This window comes from Aegilops tauschii, chromosome 4 (genome assembly GCF_002575655.3).
Source record: "Aegilops tauschii subsp. strangulata cultivar AL8/78 chromosome 4, Aet v6.0, whole genome shotgun sequence".
NCBI lineage: Eukaryota > Viridiplantae > Streptophyta > Magnoliopsida > Poales > Poaceae > Aegilops > Aegilops tauschii.
Window position 1 is genome coordinate 386,202,430 of NC_053038.3, and position 13,494 is coordinate 386,215,923.

Consider the following 13,494-nt stretch of genomic DNA (forward strand, 5'->3'; position numbering starts at 1 on the left):
GGAGGTAGTGATATCAAAGTTGTGCTAGTTGAGTAGTTGTGAATTTGAGAAATACTTGTGTTTAAGTTTGCAAGTCCCGTAGCATGCACGTATGGTAAACGTTATGTAACAAATTTGAAACATGAGGTGTTCTTTGATTGTCCTCCTTATGAGTGGCGGTCGGGGACGAGCGATGGTCTTTCCTACCAATCTATCCCCCAAGGGTCATGCGCGTAGTGCTTGGTTTTTGATGACTTGTAGATTTTTGCAATAAGTATGTGAGTTCTTTATGACTAATGTTGAGTCCATGGATTATACGCACTCTTACCTTTCCATCATTGCTAGCCTCTTCGGTACCGTGCATTGCCCTTTCTCACATTGAGAGTTGGTGCAAACTTCGCCGGTGCATCCAAACCCCGTGATATGATACGCTCTTTCACACATAAACCTCCTTATATCTTCCACAAAACAGCCACCATACCTACCTATTATGGCATTTCCATAGCCATTCTGAGATATATTGCCATGCAACTTTCCACCATTCCGTTTATCATGACACGTTCATCATTGTCATATTGCTTAGCATGATCATGTAGTTGACATAGTATTTGTGGCAAAGCCACCGTTCATAATTCTTTCATACATGTCACTCTTGGTTCATTGCATATCCCGATACACCGCCGGAGGCATTCATATAGAGTCATACTTTGTTCTAGTATCGAGTTGTAATCATTGAGTTGTAAATAAATAGAAGCGTGATGATCATCATTCTCTAGAGCATTGTCCCAAGTGAGGAATAAAAAAAAGGAGAGAAAGGCCATAAAAAAAGAGAAGGCCCCCAAAGAAATGAGGGAAAAAGAGAGAAGGGACAATGTTACTATCCTTTACCACACTTGTGCTTCAAAGTAGCACCATAATCTTCATGATAGAGAGTCTCTTGTTTTGTCACTTTCATATACTAGTGGGAATTTTTTATTATAGAACTTGGCTTGTATATTCCAACAATGGGCCTCCTCAAGTGCCCTAGGTCTTCGTGAGCAAGCAAGTTGGATGCACACCCACTTAGTTTCTTTTGTTGAGCTTTCATATATTTATAGCTCTAGTGCATCCGTTGCATGGCAATCCCTACTCCTTGCATTAACATCAATCGATGGGCATCTCCATAGCTCATTGATTAGCCTCGTTGATGTGAGACTTTCTCCTTTTTTTGTCTTCTCCGCATAACCCCCATCATCATATTCTATTCCACCCATAGTGATATATCCATGGCTCACGCTCATGTATTGCGTGAAGGTTGAAAAAGTTTGAGATTACTAAAGTACAAAACAATTGCTTGGCTTGTCATCGGGGTTGTGCATGATGAGAGCATTCTTGTGTGACGAAGATGGAGCATGACTAAACTATATGATTTTGTAGGGATGAACTTTCTTTGGCCATGTTATTTTGAGAGGACATAATTGCTTAGTTAGTATGCTTGAAGTATTATTATTTTTATGTCAATATTGAACTTTTATCTTGAATATTTCGGATCTGAATATTCATACCACAATTAAGAAGAATTACATTGAAATTATGCCAAGTAGCATTCCACATCAAAAATTCTGTTTTTATCATTTACCTACTCGAGGACGAGCAGGAATTAAGCTTGGGGATGCTTGATACGTCTCCAACGTATCTATAATTTTTGATTGCTCCATGCTATATTATCTTCTATTTTGGATATTATTGGGCTATATTATTCACTTTTATATTATTTTTGGGACTAACCTATTAACCGGAGGCCCAGCCCAGAATTGCTGTTTTTTTGCCTATTTCAGAGTTTCGAAAAAGAATATCAAACGGAGTCCAAACGGAATGAAACCTTCGGGAACGTGATTTTTGGAACGAACATGATCCAGGAGACTTGGACCCTAAGTCAAGGAAGCTTCCAGGAAGCCACGAGGTAGGGGGGTGCGCCTACCCCCCCAGGCGCGCCCTCCACCCTCGTGGGCCCCATGTTGCTCCACCGACGTGCTCCTTCCTCCTATATATACCTACGTACCCCCAAACGATCAGATACGGAGCCAAAAACCTAATTCCACCACCGCAACCTTCTGTACCCACAAGATCCCATTTTGGGGCCTGTTCCGGAGCTCCGCCGGAGGGGGCATCGTTCACGGAGGGCTTCTACATCAACACCATAGCCTCTCCGATGAAGTGTGAGTAGTTTACCTCAGACCTTCGGGTCCATAGTTATTAGCTAGATGGCTTCTTCTCTCTTTTTGGATCTCAATACAATGTTCTCCCCCTCTCTCGTGGAGATCTATTCAATGTAATCTTCTTTTGCGGTGTGTTTGTTGAGACCGATGGATTGTCGGTTTATGATCAAGTTTATCTATGAACAATATTTGAATCTTCCGAATTCTTTTATGTATGATTGGTTATCTTTGCAAGCCTCTTCGAATTATCAGTTTGGTTTGGCCTACTAGATTGATCTTTCTTGCAATGGGAGAAGTGCTTAGCTTTGGGTTCAATCTTGCGGTGTCCTTTCCCAGTGACAGTAGGGGCAGCAAGGCACGTATTGTATTGTTGCCATCGAGGATAACAAGATGGGGTTTTTATCATATTGCATGAATTTATCCCTCTACATCATGTCATCTTGCTTAAGGAGTTACTCTGTTCTTATGAACTTAATACTCTAGATGCATGCTGGATAGCGGTCGATGTGTGGAGTAATAGTAGTAGATGCAGGCAGGAGTCGGTCTACTTGTCTCGGATGTGATGCCTATATACATGATCATACCTAGATATTCTCATAACTATGCTCAATTCTGTCAATTGCCCAACAGTAATTTGTTCACCCACCGTAAAATACTTATGCTCTTGAGAGAAGCCACTAGTGAAACCTATGGCCCCCGGGTCTATCTTCATGATATTGATCTTCCAACACTTAGTTATTTCCGTTGCTTTTTTACTTTGGTTTTATTTTACTTTGCATCTTTATCATAAAAATACCAAAAATATTATCCTATCATATCTATCAGATCTCACTCTCGTAAGTGACCGTGTAGGGATTGACAACCCCTTATCGCGTTGGTTGCGAGGATTTATTTGTTTTGTGTAGGTGCGAGGGACTCGCGCGTATCCTCCTACTGGATTGATACCTTGGTGCTCAAAAACTGAGGGAAATACTTACGCTACTTTGCTACATCACCCTTTCCTCTTCAAGGGAAAACCAACGCAATGCTCAAGAGGTAGCAGTTGACACCTTCACCGGTCTTGGGAACGCCGTTCTTGACGACATACTAGAGGTCGACATCAATGGCTTCAAGATGCATGCGCATCTTATTCTTCCAGTAGGGATATTCAGTGCCATTGAAGACAGGGCATGCAGCGGAGATTTTGATTATCCCTGCAGTCGACATAGCTAAAACTCCAGGTGGTTAAACCGAATCACACAGAACAGGGGAGTACCTTGCTCTGATACCAATTGAAAGTGCTAGTTATCGACTAGAGGGGGGGGGGGGTGAATAGGCGATTTTATGGAAGTCTTCAAAACATGGGAGTTTCAAAGACAAACAATAGAAATGAACCTATTGACATGTAGCAGAAGGTAGACTACACTAGGCAAGCCATAGTCAAGTATTCAATGAAGTGAAAGCACGAAGACTAAGAACATCTAGGTAGTAATGATCAGGATGGAAGATAGTATGAAGCCAAACAACAATAGTAGTTACAAGGTGAATTCAAACAGGTAACGCAAGCAGGCAATGACTTCACAAAGACAAACTGTAAATAAAGAGAGGGAGAAGATAGAACCAGTCGCTTGGTGAGGACAAGGATTTGTTGGACCAGTTCCAGTTACTGTGACAACTGTACATCTGGTTAGGGAGGCTGAGATTTAACTCAGAAGACCGCGTCTTCACCTTATTCCCCTTGAGCTAAGGACACCCAGTCCTCGCCCAATCACTCTGGTAAGTCTTCACGGTATACTTCCAAACCTTCACAGACTTCATTCACCGGAAATCCACAATGACTCTTGGATGATTAGAATGTGACGCCTAACCGGTTGGAGGATTCGTGGTCCTCAAGTGTAACAAGTCTTCAGGTCACATGGACAGAAAGACTTCAGTGATGCCTAACACTCTTTGGCTCTGGGTGTTTTGGGCTTTGTCCTCGCAAGGATTTCTCTCTCAAAAGCTTCGGAGGTGCGTTGCTCTCAAACGACAAAAGTCGTGCACTAACTCTGAGCAGCCACCAATTTATGGTGTAGGGGTGGGCTATTTATAGCCACTAGGCAACTCGACCTGATTTGTCCGAAATGACCCTGGGTCACTAAGGAACTGACGTGTTCCAACGGTCAGATTTCAAACACACGCGGCAGCTTGACTTGGGCTACAAGTAAAGCTGACTCATCCAACTCTGGATAAGATTTGCTCTCATTGTCTTCGCTCAAAGACATGGGATTTGGTTGAGCATCACTTCAGTCACGCTGACTTTGTTCACTGGGACCCCACTTAACAGTACGGTGGTTCCTATGACTCAACAAAGAAGAAAAGGAAACTACAAAACAACTATGTCTTCACACTCCATAGTCTTCACGTGAATGTCTTCTTGAGTCATAAGCTTCGATGTGATTGTCTTCACATACCACCATTGTCTTCAATGTCTTCATACATTTCTAGGGTCATCTCCGGTAGGTAAACCGAATCAATGAGGGACTACTACCTGTGTTATCCTGCAATTCTCACAAACACATTAGTCCCTCAACCAGGTTTGTCGTCAATACTCCAAAACCAACTAGGGGTGGCACTAGATGCACTTACAGAGAGTAACCCCGAAGATACAAAATATGCTTATCATGAGCACATGGCTCTCACTTCAAGGCAATTTTGGAGCAAGAAGAACTCAAGGCCCAACTTCAACAGGAACAACTCAAGTGGTGCCAAGGGCAAGCAACGTGTGAGGACATGCTATAATTGTGGCAATGTGAGCCACTTTGTTGCGGAGTGCCCATATGAGAAGAGGGAAGACAATGGTGGCAATCTCATCTGAAAAGACAAGGCCAAGTCCTTCCCCAACAAGAACAACTTCACCAAGAAGACTCCTCCCAAGGGGTTGGTGGCACAAGAAGAGTACAATGAGGATGATGATGATGACAGTGAGACGGTTGTCATGGCCTCCGTTGCCATTGCAACAACTCCACGGGTGTCCCTCTTCGACTCACCCAACGAGAACATCACCGCCAAGTGCCTCATGGCCAAAGCCACCAACAAGGTGTTTCTTCCGATGGGGGATCATGGTTGCTCGATAGTGGAGCCACAAATCATATGACTGGAAGCAAGGACTTGGTGGTGGGCGTGCACAAGATTTCATCTATGCCCACCAATGTCGAGTGGGGTGATGCCTCGTCTTCTAAGGTATTGGATCTTGGCAAGGTTTTCATTTCTCATGATATCATGATCGAGAAAGTCATGCTTGTTGAGTCCCTTGCATACAATTTACTTTTCGTTCGTCAACTTGCACTCATGGGCTTTGCCACTTTCTTTGATATTGATACCGTGGACCTCTTGTGGAGCAAGACTCTTAAAGTAGCCTTTGTTGGGCATGTCGAGAACAGTCTTTATGTGATTAACTTTTCGTAGCAACCCACTAAGACCGCGGCATGCCTAATGGCTAAAGTTGACGTGGGATGGCTTTGGCATCGCCGTTTATCCCATGTCAATATGAGATCTTTGCAAAGTCTTCTCAAGGGGGACCATGTCCATGGACTAACAAATGTTAGTTTTGCCAAAGATCGTGCTTGCAGTGCTTGTATCGAAGGAAAGCTACATGAGAAGGCTCACCCTCCCACTACTATCATCTACTCGAAGAGGCCCTTGGAGCTCCTTCACTTGGATCTCTTTGGACCTCCATCCTTTGATAGTCTTGGGGGTAGAAAGTATTGCTTGGTGATTGTGGATGATTATTCAAGATACACTTGGGTATATTTCTTCAAGAGGAAGAGTGAGACCCAAAAAACCGTCATCGACTTTGCAAATGAAGCTCAACGTCAATAAAATGCAAAGATCTTGACGATAACAAGTGACAATGGCACCGAGTTCAAGAACTACACCTTGGATGAGTTTCTTAGTGATGAGGGGATCAAACATCAATATTCCGCACCTTACACCCCTCAACAAAATGGTGTAGTGGAGAGGAAGAAACGGACATTGATGGATGCGACAAGGACCATGATGGCGGAGTTCAAGTCTCCATACAACTTTTGGGCCGAAGCCATCAGCACTGCTTGTCATGCATCCAATCGGCTCTACCTCCGCAAAGGCTTGAACAAGAATCCATATGAGATACTCACCGGTAACAAGCCCAACCTCAAGTACTTCCCGGTGTTCGGGTGTAAGTGTTTAATTCTCAAGAAAGGTGTTCGTTTGTCTAAATTTGAGGCTAGAGCTCATGAGGGCATATTTGTTGGTTATGCTACAAACTCTCATGCTTACTGTGTCCTCAACAAGTCCACCAGACTCATTGAGGAGACGTGTAACGTGGAGTTTGATTAGAATAATGGCTCCCAAGTGGAGCAAAGTGGTACTTGTGATGTAGGTGATGAAATTCCTCCCCAAGCCATAAGAAGAATAGGTGTTGGTCATATCCTACCCATTGAGGAACCCCTTGTGGCCGAAGGAGAAGGACAATGTTCCACTCAAGTGGAACCATCACCAACCCAAGACCCACACGCTTCCGAAGAACAAAGTGAAGGTCCTCAACCAAATAAACAAGATCAAGGGCAAGATCAACCTCAAGATGGTGGTGAACCACCAAGTGATGCCCAAGGTAAAGTTCTCACCACCGAGCAAGTTCAAGATCAAGAGCAAGCTCAAGACGACGCTCAAGATGATCAAGTTACCGCTCCTCAACTCTCTCCTGGGGAGGAATTGGAGCATCGTGCCGCCAAGATTGCATCCAAGCTCACTATCAAAGATCATCTCATGACGAATGTGCTTGGAAGCTTAAGAAAGGGGGTAAGCACTCGTAGACAATTAGCAAACTATTGTGAACATCACATGTTTGTCTCTTGTGTTGAACCCCAAAAGGTCTATGAGGCTCTCGAGGATCCGGATTGGCTCAATGCCATGCATGAAGAACTCAACAACTTCGAGCACAACAAGGTGTTGAGATTGGTGCCAAGACCAACGGGGAACCATAATGTCATTGGAACCAAGTGGATTCAAGAACAAGCAAGATGCTCATGGAATTATCGTTCGCAACAAGGCTCGTTTGGAAGCACAAGGTTACTCCCAAGTCAAGGGTATCGACTACGGTGAAACCTTTGCTCCCGTTGCTCGCCTTGAATCTATTTGTTTGTTGATTGCTTATGCTTCTCATCATAACTTCAAGTTGCAACAAATGGGTGAAGAGTGCTTTTCTTAATGGTCCTATTAATGAGTTGGCGTATGTCAAACAACCCCCGGGGTTTGAGGATCCCGAGTTCCCCAATCATGTGTACCAACTCGATAAGGCACTCTATGGCCTTAAACAAGCCCTGCGGGTGTGGTATGAGCACCTTACCGAGCTGTTGCAAGATCATGGGTTATAAATTGGGAAAATCGACCCCACTCTTTTTACTAAGAAGGTCAAAGGGGAGTTGTTTGTATGCTAACTATATGTTGATGATATTATCTTTGGTTCCCCTAACAAAGCTTTCAATGAGGAATTTGCCGCTCTCATGACCTTGAAGTTCAAGATGTCCATGATGGGAGAGTTGAAGTTCTTTCTCGAGTTCGAAATCAAGCAAAGAAGAGAAGGAACCTTCATCAACCAAGCCAAATACACTCAAGACATGCTCAAGAGATTCAAGCTAAGTGATGTCAAGCCGGCTTGACATAGATCCCACTGGTAAAGTGGTGGATCAAAAGGTATATCGCTCCATGATTGGCTCCTTGCTTTACCTTTGTGCATCTAGGCCGGATATCATGTTGAGTGTGGGAATTTGTGCACGGTTTCAAGCCACACCTAAGGAAAGCCACTATGTGGCGGTCAAGCAAATCTTTCGATATTTGGCTCATACCCCAAACTTTGGCTTATGGTACCCAAGAGGAGCTAACTTCAACCTTGTGAGCTTTTTGGACTTAGATTGAGTGGGAGACAAAGTGGATAGGAAGTCAACTTCCGGAGGGTGCCAATTTCTTGGTTGCTCTTTGGTGAGTTTGTCTTCTAAGAAGCAAAGTTGTGTGTCTCTCTCGTCCACCGAAGCGGAGCATGTGGCCGCCGGTAGTTGTTGTGCTCAACTTCTTTGGATGAGGAAAACTTTAAAGGATTACGGTGTCATTTGTGACAAAGTGCCTCTTTGGTGTGAAAATGAAAGTGCCATCAAGATCTCTCTCAACCTGGTGCAACACTTCAAGACGAAGCATATTGCGATTCGTTATCACTTTATCCGGGATCACATTAGGCGAGGGGAGATCGAGCTCAACTATGTCAATACTCATGATAACCTTGCAGATATCTTCATGAAGCCCTTGGATAAAGCAAGATTTCGCGAGTTAAGGCATGAGCTAAATATCATTGATTGATCAATGTGGCTTGAACCCTTTGTCGGTGTCAAAACCGGCGGATCTCGGGTAGGGGGTCCCGAACTGTGCGTCTAAGGCGGATGGTAACAGGAGGCGGGGGACACGATGTTTACCCAGGTTCGGGCCCTCTCGATGGAGGTAATACCCTACTTCCTGCTTGATTGATCTTGATGATATGAGTATTACAAGAGTTGATCTACCACGAGATCGTAGAGGCTAAACCCTAGAAGCTAGCCTATGGTATGATTGTTCTTGTCCTACGGACTAAGCCCTCCGGTTTATATAGACACCGGAGGGGGCTAGGGTTACACAGAGTCGGTTACAAGGGAGGAGATCTACATATCCGTATTGCCAAGCTTGCCTTCCACGCCAAGGAGAGTCCCATCCGGACACGGGATGAAGTCTTCAATCTTGTATCTTCATAGTCCAACAGTCCGGCTAAAGTATATAGTCCGGCTATCCGAGGACCCCCTAATCCAGGACTCCCTCAGTAGCCCCTGAACCAGGCTTCAATCACGATTAGTCCGGCGCGCAGATTGTCTTCGGCATTGCAAGGCGGGTTCCTCCTCCGAATACTCCATGGAAGATTTCGAACACAAGGATAGTGTCCGGCTTTGCAAAACAAATTCCACATACCACCGTAGAGAGAATAATATTTCCACAAATCTAATCCGCTGACACATTCTGTAGCATGACATCACACTACGGCCCGGTCATTATTCGAACCGTTTTCTCAACCAGCTACTGCACATATTGCGAGGCCGTTTTCTTGGCACGTCTTGTCGAAGCAGAGATCGTGTCCCCTTATCACGGGATTCTCATCAATACGGGTGTGGGTAACCCAACCGCGCCATCAATTACGGCGCTTGGGGAATAAGCGAGTTTACCAGGCAGGTGGGGAGGCGTATAGTTTCTTCCGCCCTTATAAAGGGACGAGGATTCATCTTTTTCACCCACGCCCTCTTCCTCCTTGCTCATGCATTCTTGCGCACTCGAGCTCCAGCACCCAAGTTTGCATTTTCTCCTCAAACCACTCGAAGCATGTCCGGAGCGGGAGGCAAGTGGATGGTCTCCTCCGTTACGGAGGAGGACATCACAAAGCTACGGGGAGCCGGATATCTGGCCGCGGATATCGCACACCGGTTGCCAGATGCGGGGTAGATCGTCCCTACTCCAGAACCCCAGGAGAGGATGGTTTTTCCTACCCACTTCGTCCGCGGACTGGGATTTCCCCTCCACCCGTTTGTCCGCGGGCTCATGTTCTACTGCGGGCTGGACTTTCATGATCTGGCCCCCAATTTCATCCTCAACATCTCGGCGTTTATCGTCGTGTGCGAGGCCTTCCTTCGCATCAAGCCCCACTTCGGCCTGTGGCTGAAGACCTTAAACGTTAAACCGAAGGTGGTGGTCGGCCAGCAAGCGGAGTGCGGAGGCGCCATGGTGGGCAAAATGCCCAACGTCACCTGGCTCAAAGGCTCCTATGTGGAGACCATAAAGGGGTGCCAATCGGGGTGGTTCTACATCATCGAGCCGCGCGACACCAACTGGGTGGCGGGCCCCGAATTTTGATCCGGAATGCCCATGCGGCTCACCTCCTGGAAAGAGAAGGGCCTATCCTGGGGTTCCTCGGTAGAGCTGACCAGACTCCAGACCTGCGTCAAAAACATGATGAGCAAGAAAATCAAGCTCGTCAACAAGGTCCAAGTCATGCTCTTCCGCCGGATCCTCCCGTGTCAAAGACGGGCATTCAATTTGTGGGAATTCGACCCGGCCGAGCACCAGACGCTGCGAGAGCTCTTCGACACGACGCACAAGGACGTCTGGAAGGTGCTATTCAAGGGCGCCGAGGTACCTCCTCCCCTTACCGAGGACCGAGGACTTAGCGCAAAGCGCCCTGCCAATCTGGTAAGTCCTTTATATCTCATAAGATGTTCATTTTCCCCAGTTTAACCCTGCGCGGGATCTAAGCCTCCATGCCATTTAACAGGACTAGGTAGCGACAGCGGAGCAGATCGATTGTCCAGCCCCCCTGCCCGAAGATCCAGCAAATGCTCTCCTAATGGAGATGCTGGTTCCGGCGCCTTATGAGGTGCCGGCGAAGAAGGCCAAGAAGAAGGCCACGGGGACCAGGAAGGGTCTCGGGCGCAAGGTGATATCGGACTCATCGTCCGAAAACATCAAGGCGCACTCCTCCCACGAAATCGAGGAGGAAGAAGAGGAAAATTCTCCCCCCAGCCGGAGGGGGGGACAAGAAAAGGAAGGCCGCCCCATCAGGGGAGGCCGAAGGGTCCAAGAAGGGAAGGACCCTCCTCCCGGACTGCTCCACGACGGCCGCTTTCAGCGACGAGGAGTGGTTACCCAGGGACAAGCCCCTGGCGAAGTCGTGAGTATTCGGATACCATAATAATTCTTGGTACGTCTTATTGTACTGTTTCTTACCACGCCGCGCATGATTATGCAGCCCATCCCGAGCCCACATCAACGTATCTTCGTCGGATGATTCTTTGGGCCCGTCGGATATGAACAGCGATTCACTCCCGACCGCCTCCTCCCCCCGCCCTACGGACGACGCTGAGGTGTTGTCTCAAAGGGGACTGAACCAAGGGGAGACAGTTCCGGAGGCGCTTCAAGGCGACATTCCAGGCGCTGGGCGCACGAGGGGCAAGACTCCTCTGGGCCCTAACGCCGGGGCAGCAAGTCTAGCCCCAAGCCGAATACGGTGCCGGAACCTCCAGTGGTTCCGGATTCTATCAGGCAACCCCTCGCTAAGGGGGGCAAGCCGTCTGTGCCGATGGCCTCTGTTCATCCAGAGGCATCGGACAACTTGCTGGAAGTGCTTCGCGGCGCTTCCATTGACGAAGAGCACCGCACCATTATGAGTGCGGTGGTCAAGAAGGTTCAGCCCGCCAAGAGCGGACTGACTGAAGCCTGTGCCAGCCTCCTAACAGGCTTTAAGGTAAGTAACCAGATTATGAGAGAATGTTACCGCATAGACAGTAGCCCCCGATGCTCTGTTTGGCGTTCGCGAAGAAAGGCCGAATAGAGGATCAAATAATAACCGCAGGAGTCTAATCGGAATATGGCTATGTGCATATGCAGGCTTCGCTGCTGGCCGCTGCCGCACGTACCGCGGAGGTCGCCGCACTGAAGCGGGACCTTGAGCGGTCCAAGGAAGAGCTCGGCCTTACCAAGAGACAGCTCGAAGAGAACAAAGGTAAGTAATACCCCGTCTGTATATTTTAAAAAAAATTGGTTTTAGAATAATAAGATCGTCATGAATTTTGCTAGGGGCCACGACTGAAGTGGCGGCCCTGCAGAAGGCGCTATCCGAGGCCGAAGACAAAGCGGCCAAGGAGCGCATCGAGCGAGAAAAGCAAGAAGCCCGAGTAGGCGAGGTGCAGCAAGAGCTCCAGGCTCTCGCCAAAAAACACGAGTCCTTGGAGCTTGACTCTAAGACGCAATGGTCCGAGCTTGCGAAGGCCCTCGAAAGCGCACAACATGCCAAGGCCGAAGCCCAAAAGGCCCTCCGGGAAATTGAGGCGATTAAGAAGATAGCGGCGGGTAAGGCATTCATTATGCAAAGCAAGCATGTGAAGGAAACATTCTTTTTACTTACCCGAGTTCGGAGCTCTCCAGGAGCATTCGCAGATCTACCCTGCAGTGTGTCGGATGCCGCGGAGTTCTACCGGGCTGAGGAGGGGAGCTCAACGGAGAAGTTGTTCTGGTCTCAGTATACTAGGACCGAACACCCAATGCCCTTGAGCGACCAGCTGAAGCAACTGGTCGAGCTCCAAAAGGCGGCCGAACAGGCCATGAAGGGTCTTATAGTCCGGATGTGGCCTGGCGAGCCCTTGCCTGATAGCTACTTCGGTCTGGTGAGGCGGCTTGTGAATTCCTGCCCACGGCTTGAAGTCATAAAGCGGTCCGTCTACATCGAGGGTGCGCGCAGGGCTTTTGCCCGGGCGAAGGTGCACTGGGCAAAGCTGGACGCCGAAAAGCTGGTGAAGGAGGGGCCGCCGGAAGGCAAGGAGCATCGCCACCCCGAAAAGTATTATGACAGTGTCCTGAAGGGTGCTCGCCTTGTGGCGGAGGAATGTTCTAAGGATGTAATATTCGAACGAATGTACTCACGTGATCCTGTAATATGAAATGAGTTCATTTGCGCTATGCAACGCTTGTTAATTTAAAATATTACCTTCTGTGCGGCCGTTTATGAAATCTGAGAGTTGGCCAGTTGTCGGCTTCTGCCCCCATGTAACTAGTACTGAGGTGTTCGGGATAAACTTGAGCACTCTTTATCCCAATTTTGGGTCCTTCGAAGGAGGTGTTCAGCACAACGAACCAGGCAATCGGACTATAAAGCTTTATCACTCTCACTTAGCCATAGAAGTCTACAATTTTAAATTTTGGCGAAGCCCCTAGTATTCGGAAGGCCGAATTTGGGGCGCTATATACGCCTAAGTCGGGCAAGGCCGACTCCTCGCCCGAAGCGGAAAAAGTCTTTAAGGACTTGAGACCTCTCGAACAACGACCAGCTCTTGCCTCATCATGACAGCCAGTTTTCGGCTTTCTCTACTGAGGTGCCCGTCCGGAAGAACCGGGACACAATCGCAGTAGTTCTCCCAGTGCTACCTTAGCCGATATTGTGGAACGTAAGGTACCAAAACATGGAAGCCGGGCAAACCCAACTATTGACCCAAGACATGATTCGGAGCTGATGCATATAATGCTATAAGTTTGGGGTGCCGCACTGTCGAAAGTGTTCGGACTTCTCACGCCGTGTTATGGGGTATACTGAAGCCCCTGGCGCACTGGTCGTACCAGAATGTACGGGTGCAATTTTTCATAAATAGGCAGACAAGGAAAAAAGAAAGGGGAATGCAATAATAGGCTAACGCTATGCATTGTTATTAAATAATACGTCAAAGTGTACGGATACAAGTAGTGCAATAAGCAAAAAATAGGG